Genomic DNA, 16,633 nt, shown 5'->3' with positions numbered 1-16,633 from the left:
AAAATTATATTTTTCAATTCAGAAAAATCTACTGAGTCCAAATATCATATTTAAATTTTCTAATTAATATTCTAAATTTTTGAACCTATTTCGGACAATTAAATTATTTTAATTATGAGGTTAATTAATTGCGACTCTTACAAATTCTAGCTCGAGTATGGAAGCGAGGTAGAAGAAGAAGTGGGTTGTCCCAGAATGTAATTGTGGTACTCATGGCATTCTCTTCATGTCAAGAACAGAGTTAAATTTGGCGAGACTATTTTTTAGCTTCCATACTTCAAGGTAATTTTTTTCACTCAAAATCTAATTTAAGGTTTACAATGTTTTTTCATCTCTTGCAGACTTCAGCAGCTCATTACAAGTTTTTTTTGCATAATTTAACGAATGTGTTTCTTCTTTTAATGAGAACACTAGTAAAAGTCTTGATGTTGGTGGATTGAAACAGAATTACGTTTAATTTAAAGGTACTTCTTATATTATTCATGACAAAGTGAAAGAGTTTAAAAAAAGGTTGACTGGATTGGAAGTTTAATTCAGCAAATCTAAGGGAGAATTTGCGTCAAAGTATGTATAACGGTGTTGGATATATTGTTATAGCATTTATTGCAAGAATTGTAATTTCAAACCTCTTAAGGTTGTTTGGTTGGTAAGGCTTAGTCTAGTTTGATATATTTTGTAACAATGGGATCATAGCTGTTATGGTTCAATATTGTATCTATGTGAAATAAAAAACACATTTTGTACATAAATCAAGATGAGTATTTATACATTAAGGTTTAATTACTCTCTTGGTCTCTATACTTTTACGAAATTTTTAATTAGGTTTTTATACTTTTTTCTTTTTAATTGGGTCCCTGCACTAATTTTTTTTTCAATTAGGTCCCTCTTGACAGTAATTGACTTAATTATATAGGAATCCAACTAAAAAAAATTTGGTGTAGAGACTCAAATAAAAGAAAAAAAAAGTGTAGAGACTCAATTAAAAAAAATTGGTGGAAAGACTCAATTAAAAGAAAAAAAAATATAGAAACCTAATTAAAAATTTTGCAAAACTATAAAGACCAATAGAATAATTAAACTATAAATCAAAATATGGTTGTGTTTAATTTAATTATTTAACTAGTCATCTGTTTGGCACTTAATAACTAGTCTGAACAATGACCAAAGTATAAAATAACAATGCAACAAGAGAATTACTATAAAGTAATAGCAACATTAACCATAAAATTATAGATAACAAAATTATAAGGTCAAGGTTGATGGCTCCAAAAGACCACAGAACTACCATACAAGACAACCTTAACAAAAGACAATCATAAAAAAGAGGCATCACAATGCGATGCCCAATAACAAAGTGTGTCAACTTGAAGTTTGGTGTATTTCCAAAAGGCCACAATACTAGTACGTATAAAATAGCCATATAGCCAAATAAATCCCCAAAAAAAAAATATGCAACTAAACCCATTCTACTAATCCTAAGCCCTTGTTCAATTGTCCAAAAAAAAAAATTGTCCATAGGAAACTTCATTCCTGGAGTGGGAATGAATTTCAAAATCTTTTATGCAGTGTCAGAATTTGCTACTGCAATAGTCTCTTCTAAAACATTATTGTTGGCAATAGTATTCTTTAGTCAAGGGAAAAACTTTGTGTTGGAAGTGTTGAAGGCATGGAGGGAGAAGAGGAAAAAAAATTAGGACTTTGTAAATAGAGACAGGAAATTTGGGGTTATATGAAAAGTACTCAACGAACTGTTTTGATCATTTATAAAACGGCAATGTTTTGATTGAAAGAAAAAGGACATATCGATCTCTGTTCATCTTTTATTAGCCATTGTGGTACTTAACAGACAATTCATCAATACATCATCAACGCTAAGTGATACGTATGTTACTTTCGTTAATTCTTAACGCTGGAGATGATAGAAAGACCACTATGTCTCATGATGCGCTAGGATAGGGACTGGATAGTCCTAATTTTTTGGACAATGATTGCTCTGTCTTTTGGAATAATAGATAAGGATCGGGTTGAAACTATATTCTAAATTAAAAGCAACAAACTCTTAAAAAAGTGAATTATACGGTATAAAGAAAAAGTCTAGGGGCCAGTAAATTTTGTGTTTTTTGTCCATCATTTAACCATTAAAACAAAAGTGAGTGATCTTTCACTATTAGATGTAATCTCACACCATTAAAAACACTATTGATGATTAATTAATAGTTACAAAACACCAAAATTACTGGTCCTATCATTTCTCCGATAAAAATTCAAATCTGTACAAATATACGAGATTTTATTAGATGCAATGTAATTGTAACACGTATAATGAAAGTAGTTAAGACTCTAAGCTTTCTTGTCAAACAACATCAACGTTGCAGGAGGGGTTGGGAGAAGCTGGCTTGTATAAGCCATGGTTAGAGATGAGTTTCGTAACGTGATAAAATAATGATAAGATGGGTATGCAGTTGGTGGACTAAGTAGAAAAAGTATATAATAATAAAACACCAATGGAAAATAAAAATACAATAAACAAATTCATATTAAATAATTATATAATAATAATAAATGATTTAAATTATATTTAATTGGATATATACATAATATAAAATAATAAATTTAATTTTAATACATGTTAGTGTAAAACAGTTTTAGACGTACATTCAATTACATAATATTACGTAAAAAATAATTATTTTTTACATTGACTATATAAATGGTTATCCAAAAAACATATGTGATTGAATGACTCCATAAAATATTTACACTATTAATACATCAAAATTAAATTCAAAATTAGTTTATAAATAATTTTAGTTATGTTTTTGTATTTTTTATACTAACTTTCTATGACATTTTAAATCAAAATAATTTTTTTTATAATATTTAATAAAATAAAGTTTGATATATTTATTTGATTTATTTATTCTGCCAGTCTCTATAGTTTCACTACATTTATAATTGTGCTTTAAAAACTTTTAATTAGATCCTTACATTACTTTTAATTTTGTAGTTAAATTTTTTTTGTATTAAAAATGTTAAAGTTAATGGAATAATCCTCTCTAAAAACATGTGGTCGAAAATCTAATTAGGTCTTTAATTATGCATATCTTCAATTTATAGATAAATATTTCATTAACTCTAATATTTGTACACTGGTAAAGACCTAATTACAAAATTAAAAATGATATAAAAATTCAATTAAAAATTTTAAAAGTATAAAAATTTAATTATAAATTTGATAAAATTATAAAAATCGATAGATTAATTAAACCTAATTATTTGGATCTCATTAGAGAAATTGAAATAGATAAGATTTGTAAAAAAAATTTCTTCTCATACATGTGATTGCAAATCATTTATTTATAAAATATTAGTTAAACATACTATTATTAAGATATAATGTAAATAAACAGAAAGAAAAAAAAATCAAGAAAAAATATGCAAATGTGAATAAATGTTAAAATTTGTATGCTTAAATATAAAACAAAATACGATACTCGGACAAAATACAAAAATTATGATTTTAAAACGAATGACTAATGAAAACATGTTTAAATATCATCAAAAAATTATTTGTTACTTGACACCATATAAGTTATAATAGTCAAACAAATATTTATATCATATACCAAATACGGCCAAAAAGAAAATTAAAAAATCAACATTCCACTCATAGGTGCTACAATAATTATAATTGCCATATAAAATTTTATTATTCAATAAACTTTAAAAAAATTTTTATATTAGATAAGTCTTTTGAAAAATAATATCAACTAAATAACTTTTAAATTTAGTTTATTATAATGCTAATTATTCTAATATTTAAAATCTTTTATTTAAATTCGAGTGTCTACATTGTAAATAATAATTCTAACATTATTGGCTGCCATCATAAAATCTCTTAGTTCAATTATTTTCATATATTCAATATAATAACAAAAATTAATCAAAACTTAAAAGTTATTATGCTTGAATTTTTTGTAGATTTTAATATTAAAATATTTTCCTGAGTATAACTTTTAGCAAAACATGTCAAAATATTATTGCCTTTAATTCTTGAAAACATATATATATATAATAACAAATTCAAATATATTGTTGTAAAATACAATTTCAAATCAGAATAAAGAATAAATAGATCGTTGATAATTTTTTGTAGAATTAGAACAAATTTTACTTTTTATAACCAAAAATAAAATATTCATAGATTTCTAATATTTGGTAAATTAAAACTTAATTCTATATGAAAATAGTAGTCAACAATAGATTTCTATTTATTGTTGTTGAAATAAACACTAAAAAAAAATCAATAAAACAGGAGTTCAATAAGTTTGGAAATAAATCATTTAATGTGAAGAAGTGTATATTAGAGAAACAAGAATTTACTTAGATAATTGGACTTTAATGATAGCAAAGATCATGCCTCTCCAGTCTCCACGTCTCAATGTTTTGGTACAGTGAAATATTTTTAAAAAAATGAAAAAATATGGAGAAAGAAATTTGTTATATAACCCAAAAGATAGATTCAAAAGCAATAGAATTTTTTTTAAAATATTTCCATTACTTTAGATTTTTATTGTCCTTTTTTTCTTTTTATTTGGCTTAATTTATAGCAATACTAGGTATAAAAACTTTATTCACGTAAATATATAGTATAATTGAGAGTCACTGCTAAGTTTGTACTTTATTTTTTTGGTCTGAAAAAACTTTTTTTTATGGTATTTCATAACTCAGTAGATTATGGATTAATTTATAGTTCAAAATTTTATTTAAAGATTTGTTATTAGTCAATAAATTATTACATATATAAAATAAAATTTAAATACTTGACATTTATTTAAATGAACTAATGAATTAACTACTAAGTTGATTGTTCTAAAAAATTTATTATCACGTAGTAATATAAATATTCAGAATAAAATCTTGTTTTCATTAAATTACTTCTTTTTTCATACCCAATGTGAATTTTATTTACACTTCATCAAAGACTACAAAAACAAAAAGTACACAACACTAATTGGGCATAAGCACAAAAATACAAGGCCCACCAATCCAAAAGAAAAATCGGAGCCTAATCACTTCACTCCCATTGAGCTAATATTGGCTCACTTCCTAGTTCCTAGTTAACAAAGCTGACAAGGAAAGCTTACCAGCTGCTTTATTCCCTTCAGGGACACGTGTTGTAATAGCATTCTACATAGAAGAATTTCTGTACATCTTTACAAACTTACATGTGTACTGTAGTGCGCACCTTCTTAAATATATCTCTATGTATCATTGTCACTTGTGCAGCCATAACATGATGGTTCTATATGTGTTTTTTTTTTTGACACGGTATTTTTATATCTTCACAAATGAAGGATTAATTTATCGTAAATTTAAATTTTATTTAAAAATTTATTATTAGTTAATAAATTATTATATGTATAAAATAAAATTTAAATTTTTAATATTTATTTAAAATAAATAAATAAATTTATCACCGACCAATTTAAATTAATTAGTTGTATATGTGTAAATGTTTTTTACTACGCAGTAAACTTTTCTTATTCATATTAACCTTGTAACTTGTTTGTCCAAAATAAGTAAAAACAAATTAATTATTGATTTTCTTTCTTTTATACATAAGATCTACATTTTCAATGTTAGAATTTTTTATTAAATAAATAAAATAAATTTTTTAATGATTGAAATAAATAATTTTGAGAGTTTTTATTAATTTTCGTAACATGACTTATCTTGTTTACTGTGTAAACAAAATACGTATTGCCGTATTTCGTTTATACTGTAAACAAGATAAGGCACAAACTAAAATCTATATACCACGTGTGCATATGTGATATGACACAAACCTTACCTCGTTTACAATATTAACGAAATACGATTATACTTATTTCGTTTACACTATAAACGAGATAAGGTTGGGGTGCGCCTGTAAAAAAACTTGTTCACAGCGCCTCCTGACCCACTTTCCATCCCTATTAATCTTCATTTCTCCCTTTCTCGAATGTTTTCTTGATATTTTTGAATTGCCCGAATGTTATGGCGCGCACCTACGCATGAGATCCCGATATCAACTGCTTGAATGATAGTTGACACATTGCGAGAGTGATCGACTTCGAAGTTAGTGTTATTTTTATCTTTTGATTAAAATTTTAAATTTTTAATTTTATTCGTGTAATGACAGATTCAGTTCTCATTTAAATTTTGCTGCATGATACTCTTATTTTTTTAAATTTTTATTTATAAATATTAAAGTTTAAAATTAATACAACAGATGATATAAAATAGTTGTATAAGTAGAAAAAAGTGTTGCTAAAATTTAAGGTTGCATTTGAAAGAGAAATTAAGACAAAAAGATAAAGACTGAGGATGAGAAATTGAAAAATAAAAACTAAATTAAGTTTTTATATTGTACTTGGTATTAAGTGTATTATCTCTTAATTTTTAAAACAACTTTACCTCTTTCACTCCCGAATTTTTCATAATGCCCCCACCCCCACTTCTTAATACACTCTCTCGCTTTAGTCCACCTCTTCCCGATCTTGTTTTCTTTCGAATTTTTAATTCCAATCTCTTTTTTTTCATATATAATTTTTTAATTTTTATATAATTCTCATTCTAGTACTAAAAAAATAGAATTTTCAAGTGAAGGTTGTTCTCCAAAAAAGTACTCGAAAAAAGAGAAATATGAGAAAACAATCAATTTACAGCTACAAACCTACAAGAACTCTCTGATCATGTTCATGAACAAGTTGATTTCAATTTGAATAGCCAAATCCAATCAATGAATGCATCGGATATCCTGAAAGAAACTGTGAAGATCCTCAAATTCAATTTTTAGAGTTTCATGACAATTACTGTTGTTTTAATTTGCTTTGTTTTTACTGTTATATTTTCAAATTTTTAAACGTGTAGTGAGACTCACTCAGATTTGACACCGTTTCTGGAGCGCAAGAAGTTGCTGAACTGAAAAGAAAGGCATGATTTAAGAGGTATACTTTAAAAAAAAATGAGAGAATTTTTGAAAATAAATCTTATTAAAATTTTAGTTTTTGATATGATCGTTACACGTCGGTTACAAGGTTATAACTCGGCCTTCATGATCATAACTCGTCCACAAATGTTACTGACTTTCAATTGAATGCCGATCAATAACGACAGGTATGACGTTACTCTTCAATCCGAATATAATTACTCGAAATCATAACGGTCGATCCGAACCTCTTAATAAAAGGGGAATAGTAAGAAATTCAGATCCAGATTACATTCTAAGAAAAAGAACTTATTATACATTACACTTACTTGAGCGTCGGAGTGCCTTTTGCAGATACCAACCTCCCGCTTCTTCGTGGAGCCGACATATGCCCTCTCGCTGGAAAAGTTCTTTGATACTTGACAGAAGGCGGGCTATACCTCGGCTAGAAGTCAGGCAAGAACATTTGGCACCCACTGTGGGGCCGAAAATATAAAACTCTTCTCATCCTTCTTCTCGGCCTCAAAAACCTCTTTTTCAGTCCATGGCTGATCAACCTCCACCAACACCTTCCGAACTTTTGCGGATGGTAACCGAGTTGAAACAAGCGAACCAAAAAATGGCGGAGGAAAATCAGAGGATGGCGAACCAAATAGCCGAGCTAACCAATGCTCAAATTGAAAACAATGAAGACCGCAATGAACATGTGGAAGATGAAGAGCGTGAGTCTGGGTCGACACACATTTCTGAAACTCCTCGGCGGGAGGGGGCTCAACCTGAAAATGAAAATCGGGAGACCAACAACGCTGTGGGGCCTTTCGCTGCTGATATCATGAATTTTCAAATGCCCCGAAGATTTGCTTTACCTGCAACTTTAACCCCTTACGATGATGGGTTGGGGATCTAAAAAAAACACGTCAAGAAATTCCGATCAATAATGATAGTAAACGGTGCTTCTGACCCTATTTTATGCCGTTGTTTTGCTACTTATTTACACGGTCATGCACTTGATTGATTTTGTTCCTTACCTGCAGATTCTATCTCGCGCTTCCAGGAACTCGCCAAAAAATTCGAGGAACACTTTGCCACTTCCTCGATCTACCTTCACGGTTCTGACTATTTGAACACCATCAAGCAAGGACAGAATGAAAGCCTGAAAGACTGCATTACTCGTTTCACTAAGGTGGCGATGACCATTCCAGATCTTCACCTGAAGGTGCACCTACACGCCATCAAAAGCGGCCTACGCTCCGAAAAATTTCTGGAAACAATCACGGTAGCCAAGCCAAAAACTTTAGCTGAATTCCGAGAAAAAGCTAAAGGCCAAATGAAAATCGAAGAATTAAGATAAGCTAGGAAGTCAGACAAAAGCTCGACAAGTAAAGAAGATGACAGGGGACGAGATAACAAGCGTCCTCAACGATTAACACCATGATACGATTCATACACACAGTTCAACACCAAGCGGAAAGACATAATCAAAGAAATATTGAACTCAAAATTAATCAAACCCCACAGGAAGGCCAGAACCTACCCGGAATCAAAGAATGTAGACAAGACTAAGAACAGTGCTTTCCATCAGAAACACAGACATACAACTGACGAATGTGTCATTGCTAAGGATCTGCTAGAGCGCCTAGCTCGGCAAAGTCATCTCGATAAGTATATCGGGGGGCATATCCAGAAATAATGTAATAGCCCAAACCACTCGCTAACACGATATTGTCCGCTTTGGCACACAAGGCCTCACGGTTTTGCCTTTGACAATAGGGATGATAGCCGAAGCCCCCACACTCACTCGTCAAAACGCGTCATGCTAGGGAGAAGTATCAACACCCTTATAAGGCATGCTTCGTTCCCCTCCCCAACCGATGTGGAACCTTACAATCCACCCCCCTAAGGGAGTCCAGCGCCCTCGCTGGCACATCGATCCGGGCTCCGACTCTGATACCATCTGTAACAGCCCAGACCACTCGCTAGCACGATATTATCCGCTTTGGCACACAAGGCCTCACGGTTTTTCCTTTGACGATAGGGATGATAGCCAAAGCCCCCCACACTCCCTAGCATTGGGGAGGGAAATGAAGCATGCCTTATAAGGGTGTGGATACCTCTCTCTAGCATGACGCATTTTGACGAGTGAGTGTGGGGGGCTTCGGCTATCATCCCTATCGTCAAAGGTAAAACTGTGAGGCCTTGTGTGCCAAGACGGACAATATCGTGCTAGCGGGTGGTCTGGGCTGTTATAGATGGTATCAGAGCCAGAGCCCGGATCGATGTGCCAGCGAGGGCGCTGGGCTCCCTTAGAGGGGTGGATTGTAAGGTCCCGCATCAGTTGGGGAGGGAAACGAAGCATGCCTTATAAGGGTGTGGATACCTCTCCCTAGCATGACGCGTTATGACGAGTGAGTGTGGGGGACTTCGGCTAGCATCCCTATCGTCAAAGGAAAAACTGTGAGGCCTTGTGTGCCAAAGCGGACAATATCGTGCTAGCGGGTAGTCTGGGCTGTTACAAACAAGGCACATAGAATTGTGATCTATCTTTTGCAAATCCGTCATCTCGAAGTAAAGACAAATCCCCCATTGGCTCCACCGACTCAACCTCGGGGGGTGATCAACTGTATATCTGGAGGATTCGCTGGTGGAGGAAAAACAAGTTTTGCTCGCAAACAAACTTATAGAGCTATGTTTGCAGTAGAAAATATGACCAGCGCTCATAAATCAATATTGAATATACTGAACATGACTTTCCATCCATTCGACCTTACCTCAACCGACCCTAATTTAGACGACTCAGTCGTCATTACATTGCAGTTGGGAAATCTACTAGTACGGAAGGTCCTGTTAGATCCCGGAAGCAGTGCCGATGTCCTGTTTTATTCAACATTCAAAAAGATGAAATTAAGTGACAACTTGCTCCAGTCATCAACCAGCGATCTTGTAGGGTTCTCAGGCGAATGAGTTTCCATCCTCGGTACAGTGTGGTTACAAACCACACTCGGTGAGCACCCTCTATCTAAAACCCAAGATATTCAGTATTTTGTGGTAGACTGCTTTAGTCCATATAATCTCATTCTTGGCAAACCTTTTCTAAATAAATTTGGTTCAATTGTATCTATCATTCACCTTTGTGTGAAGTTCCATGTGTAGGATAATATCGTTGCTACAGTCCATAGTGATCATCGTGAGGCGCGCCACTAATACAATACTAGTCTAAAACTCCCAAACAGACACAACGGGGCGCAAGTTAATGCTATCCTTAAGCATGCAGATTCACCTCCTTTGGCCGAGCTTGAACCCTGTGCCGAGCTCCAGGAACAACCTATGCCAAATGAGGAACTAATAAAAGTAAGATTAACTGACGATGAAACAAAATTTACTTTTGTAGGTTCAACAGTTCAAGGTGCCGACAAAGAAAAGCTCGTTCAGTTCCTCCGACAAAACACCGATCTGTTTGCTTGGACACCAGCGGATATGCCAAGGATTGACCCAACAGTGATATCTCACAAACTGGCTATAAACCCAGCAGTCCGACCTGTAGCTCAGAAAAAGTGAAACATCGGTGGTGAGAAAACAACATGCATCAATGGAGGAAACCCAAAAGCTCATCCAAGCAAAATTCATCCGAGAAATCCGATTTACAACATGGTTAGCTAATGTTGTCATGGTAAAAAAACAGAACGGTAAATGGCGCATGTGCGTCGACTTTACTAATTTAAATAAAACATGCCTTAAAGATGCATACCCTTTACCTTCTATTGATGCTTTAGTTGATAACTCTTCTGGCTTTGGCATATTGAGTTTTATGGATGCATACTCTGGTTACAACCAGATTCTCATGCACCCATCAGACCAAGAAAAAACAGCCTTCATAACAGAATTTGAAAATTACTATTACAAAGTAATGCCTTTTGGCCTTAAGAATGCAGGGGATACATACCAAAGACTGATGGAAAAAATCTTTGCAAAATAAATTGGTAGAAATGTTGAAGTGTATGTTGACGATATGGTCGCCAAAACAACAACAGGGAAATCCCATGTAGATGACCTGATCGAAATCTTCAACCAGATCCAGAAGTATAATATGCGACTAAATCCTGACAAATGCGCCTTCGGTGTCCAAGGAGGGAAGTTCCTCGACTTCCTGCTGACTAGCCGAGGAATCGAGGCAAACCCTGACAAATGCCGAGCTGTTCTAGACATGCAAACACCACAAACAGTCAAAGAAATTGAAAGACTCACAGGAAGACTTGCAGCTTTATCCAAATTTTTACCATGTTTAGTATCTAAATCTATTTACTTCTTTTGACTGCTTAAAAAACAAAACAAATTCACCTGGGACGACGATTGCGACAAAGCTTTTTCAAAATTAAAAAATACACTTTCAAAACCCCCTATTTTACAAAGGCCTGATTTGGGAGAACAACTTTTTCTTTATTTATCTGTAACTAACTGGACTGTAAGTTTCGTTCTTATCACATAAAGAAACAGAATCCAACAACCTGTGTACTTTACTAGCAAGTCTTTGCAGGATGCCGAGCTTCGCTATCCAACCATTGAAAAGCTCGCACTCGCACTTGTGTTCTCGGCTAGACGCTTCTGACCATATTTCCAAAGCCACACCATCACTGTTCGGACCGATCAACCACTAAGACAAGTGCTTACCAATCCAGAGCTCGCTGGTCGGCTTATTAAGTGGTCCATCAAAGTTTCTGAATTCGACATCAAGTATCAGTCGAGAGGATCAATCAAGTCATAATACTTGACAGACTTCATAGCAGAATTTATTGGCCCTCAACCTGATGAAAACTCAATAGAATGGACTATGTATGTTGATGGAGCTTCTAACACTCAAGGGTCTGGGGCCGGCATCTTATTAGAAAACCAGAACGGCATCATCCTAGAACATTCCTTACGCTTCTCCTTCAAGGCCAGCAACAATCAGGCCAAGTACGAGGCACTCATCGCAGGACTAAGGTTATGCATTGAACTAAACATCACAGTAATCAAGGTATACTGCGACTCCCAACTTGTAGTCCAACAAGTCAATGAAACTTTTTAGGTAAAAGATCATCTTCTGACAAAATACTTATGTATTGTCAAGGAGATGATAGCTTATTTTTCAAAGTTTGAAATACATCACATTCCAAGAGAATAAATCCACCGAGCAGACATCTTGTCCAAGCTCGCTAGTACACAGTCACACAACACCACCTTACTTCAGTCAACTTTATCTACACCAAGCATCAATACTATTTGTTTAGATCCTGATAAGGATGATTAGCGACAACCTTACATTTATTATCTGCAAACCAGAAACATTCCCCTGGAAATCACCAATCTGAGAAGTTCTGGAGGCAATCGTTCTTCTTTACTTTACTAAACAATAACCTGTATAGGCGAGGATATACTCGACCTCTTTTGAAATGTCTCAACAGGCAGGAGGCTGACCTTGCTCTAGCCGAAGTTCACGAAGGAATTTGTGGCACACACATTGGAGCAAGAAGCTTGTCTACCAAAATTCTTCGAGCCGGATTTTTCTGGCCAACTTTGAATATTGACTGCCAATAAAAGGTGAAAATCTGCAAAAACTACCAGCAGCACGCTCCGATCATACATACACCAGCCGAACTATTACATAATTCAGAGGTATACTGGCCATTCCATCAATGGGGGATTGATATCCTAGGACCTTTCCCAATGGCACCCGGACAGGTAAAATTCCTAGTTGTAGCAGTAGACTACTTTTTAAAATGGATTGAAGCACAACCATTGGCCAAAATAACTTCAAAACAAACGATTTCATTTATATGGAAGCACATCATATGCCAATTTGGAATTTCTGCACATATCATTACTGACAATGGTCGTCAGTTTGCCGACTAAACTTTTAGAACCTTTTTGCAGAATCTCAAAATCAAACAACACTTTTCCTCGGTAGAACATTCACAGACGAACGGACTAGCCGAGGCTGCCAATAAAGTCGTTCTACATGCTTTAAGGAAAAAACTGGATGACGCCAAAGGACTCTGGGCCGAGCTAATACCAGAAATACTATGGGGATACAACACTACCACCCACTCTACGACAAAAAAAAACTTTTTCCGCCTAGTTTATGGTTCCGAAGCAATGATCCCTTTAGAGATATCTCAAAGCTCACTCAGAACACAGGCAACCGAGCAAGAAGCAATGTAGAGAACAGAACTCGACCTGATTGAAGAAATCAGGGATATTACATCTATTCAGCAACGTGCAATACGACAGAAGATCGCTCGGTAGTATAACCATAAAATTCACCCTCGCTCCTTATAGATCGGGGACCTAGTGCTCAGGAAAACCGAACAAGCAAGACGACCTCCATCCCATGGAAAGCTCGCAGCTAAGTGGGAAGGACCATTTGAAATTACAGAAGTAATCGGCAAGGGGGCTTATAAGCACGAAACTATAAATGGTACTTGATAAACCCATATTTTATGATGTATTTTGTGCTCAATTTAAGTGATTTATTCAACACTTCACTCACTTATTCATGTAAATTGAATGGTTTTATTTTTCCTTCCTTATTATGTGATATATGTGAAAAACATGTTTCCTATGCTTTAAAAATATTAATTTTAATTACCCTTCATTACCATTCGATGCCGTGATTTGTGTGTTAAGTATTTTCAGATCTCCTAAGGCAGGAATGGCTTAGAGGACAGGAAGGAAATATACAAAAATGGAAGAAAAGCACAAAAATGGAGTTTTGAAGAAAAGGGCAGCGACGCGAACGCATGGACGACGCGGCCGCGTGCTTAGCGCGAAAAAGGCATCGACGCGAACGCGTGACTGACGCGGACGCATGCCTTGAGCAGAACGCAAATGACGCGTACGCGTGACCGAAGCGAACGCGTGACAAGAAAAACTCTCAGATGACGCGAATACGTGACCCACGTGAATGCATGACAAGCGCCACGCACCAGAATCTGCAGAAAATGCCTCCAGCGATTTCTGGACCCTTTTTCGGCCCAATTCTGAATCCAGAAACATAGAATATAAGCCAAAGAATGGAGGAATCAAAAGGGAGGATATCATACATTCATAATTCATAATTTTAGGATTAGATGTAGTTTTTAGAGAGAGAGGTTCTCTCCTCTCTCTTAGGATTTAGGATTTTAGGATTTCTATTAGTTTAGTTCAATTCATCTTCAGTCACAGGTTCAATATTCCTTTTACTTTATATTTCTCTTTTACTTTCAGATACTTTAATGCTTTTATTTGTTGATTACTTATGTTGCCAAATTGGCTTACGAACCATTCATGTTAGGATTTTCTTTATTTAATATAAATTGAGGTATTTCAGATTTATGATTCTTATTTAGCTTTTTATATTCTTGGATTTAATTGATTAATTGGAGACTCTTGAGTTATCAAACTCATCGTGATTGATAATTGTTATTTTTGCTAATTGAATTGAATTCCAATAACTCTAGTCCTTTCTTAGGAATTGACTAGGACTTGAGGATCAAACTAATTAGTCCACTTGACTTTCTTTTGCTTTAGTAAAGGTTAACTAAGTGGGATTAAAACTCAATTCTCATCACCTTCGATAAGGATAACTAGGATAGGACTTCCAAATTTTCATACCTTGCCAAGAGTTTTATTAGATATTAATTTATTAATTCCTGTAATTTATTTTCCTTGTTTAAACCTTTTGAAACCCAAAAACACTGTTTTTCATAACCAACATACTTCCCTGCAATTCCTTGAGAAGACGACCTGATGTTTGAATACTTCGGTTTATAAATTTTATTGGGTTTGTTACTTGTGACAACCAAATGTTTGTACGAAAAGATTTTCTGTTGGTTTAGGAGCTATACTTACAACGCGATTATATTTGTGAATTTCTTTAACTAAGTGGGATTAAAACTCAATTCTCATCACCATCGATAAGGATAACTAGGATAGGACTTCCAAATTTTCATACCTTGCCAAGAGTTTTATTAGATATTAATTTATTATTTCCTGCAATTTATTTTCCTTGTTTAAACCTTTTGAAACCCAAAAACACTGTTTTTCATAACCAATAATAAATCATACTTCCCTGCAATTCCTTGAGAAGACTACCCGAGGTTTGAATACTTCGGTTTATAAATTTTATTGGGTTTGTTACTTGTGACAACCAAACGTTTGTACGAAAAGATTTTCTGTTGGTTTAGGAGCTATACTTACAACGCGATTGTATTTGTGAATTTCTTTACCGATAGGAAATCAGATCGTCAAAATGGCGCCGTTGCCGGGGAGTTGCAAACGTGTGTCTTATTATTGGTTATTGTAAATATTTTTCTTTTACTTGTTTATTTGTTTCTATTTTCATTTTTAATTCCTATTAGCTACCATGAGTTCTCACCCCTCTCGCTTTGAGTTTGGTTCTAATATTGTTGAAGGGAATGAAAGCTATAGCAGGAACATGCATCAAGGTCAGAACAGCCAAAGATGGATGGAGCCACGAGGACTTGATCAACCCTTTAGGCAACAACACCCTCCACAATTCCAATCTAATTACTCCCAAGAACCACCACCGCAACATTCACCATCCCCATATCCTTATCAACAAGAACCACCTCTGTATTATGAGCCCTCTCTCCCAACCAATGAACCCTCATATCCACCCCAATCTCCAATGGATGACACCCTTCGTGTTCTTCTTCAAGGGCAAGCGAAGATGCAAAGGGACGTACTGGAACTCACTACTGCCTTAACCGAGGTAGTAAATAAATTAGCTTTCCAACATCTGAGCACTCAAAGTACTCCCATGGCTACATATGGGGAATCAAAAGAAGAGCGTAGCATGAAGGAGACACTAGAAACTTCGGTGGACAATGAGGAGCATGGCTTTGTATTGGAACAAGTGGAGGAAGCCATAATAGTTGTAGAGGAAGAAGTGGTTGAAGATTTAGGAGATGCTGAACCTCCATGGGAATCGAGAACTGTAAAGGATTCCGCCGAAAAGTTCGAATGATGCCAAGGAGGACAGTGCACAACCTCCAAAGCATATACCTTGTGAAAAATTGGACGGAACAGACCAAGAAGTTGATTCCATAGGCAGTGATGATCATGAATCAAGCTTTCCTAGTCACGAACTTACATCCGCAACTGAACTCCTTGAGCCTGAAGAACCTTATCCAAGTGAATACGAAGATGATGTCAAGATAGATTTCTCTCAACCTCCAACTTATGACTTGAGTGACGAGGAAGACATAGAGGACTTTGATCAAGACGCAGTTGCAGTTGAAGAATTTTGCAAGGAAGTGGAGGAATTCACAGAAAAATACAAGGGAGTAGAGCTCACAGAACCACTGGAAACACCTATCCCAAGGCCATTACCACCTAATACAAGCTTCAAGTGGGTACAATCCTTAACCTTTATCTTTACTTTTCCACTTGAATATGGTTTGCTTGAAACAGATGGCCAGCTTAGAGCTCTCTGCGGCTTTAAGAGTAAGAGGGAAATTGCTCGTACTCAGAGCTGGAGTGCAAGATTCAATAAGGTTCCACGCTTCAATTCGAAGTGCACGGATTGGTATCAAGTTCAATTGAATAGGTCTCGGAAGGCGTTTGGTCATCTTGGTGAGAATACAACTTCCAAACCGCCCGGCTGGAAAAATACAATTCCAGACA

At 34.8% G+C, this 16,633-nt stretch overlaps 1 pseudogene; it reads left to right on the top strand.

Moving 5' to 3' along the window:
• Positions 1–7,163: 7,163 nt before the first annotated feature.
• LOC148563684 (uncharacterized) lies at positions 7,164–8,408 on the top strand (annotated as a pseudogene).
• The last annotated feature ends 8,225 nt before the right edge of the window (positions 8,409–16,633 follow it).

Source organism: Arachis ipaensis, chromosome B5, assembly GCF_059453495.1.
Source record: "Arachis ipaensis isolate K30076 ecotype BB chromosome B5, ASM5945349v1, whole genome shotgun sequence".
NCBI lineage: Eukaryota > Viridiplantae > Streptophyta > Magnoliopsida > Fabales > Fabaceae > Arachis > Arachis ipaensis.
Note: the sequence above shows the minus strand (reverse complement) of the source record. Positions and strands in the feature narration are given on the sequence as shown.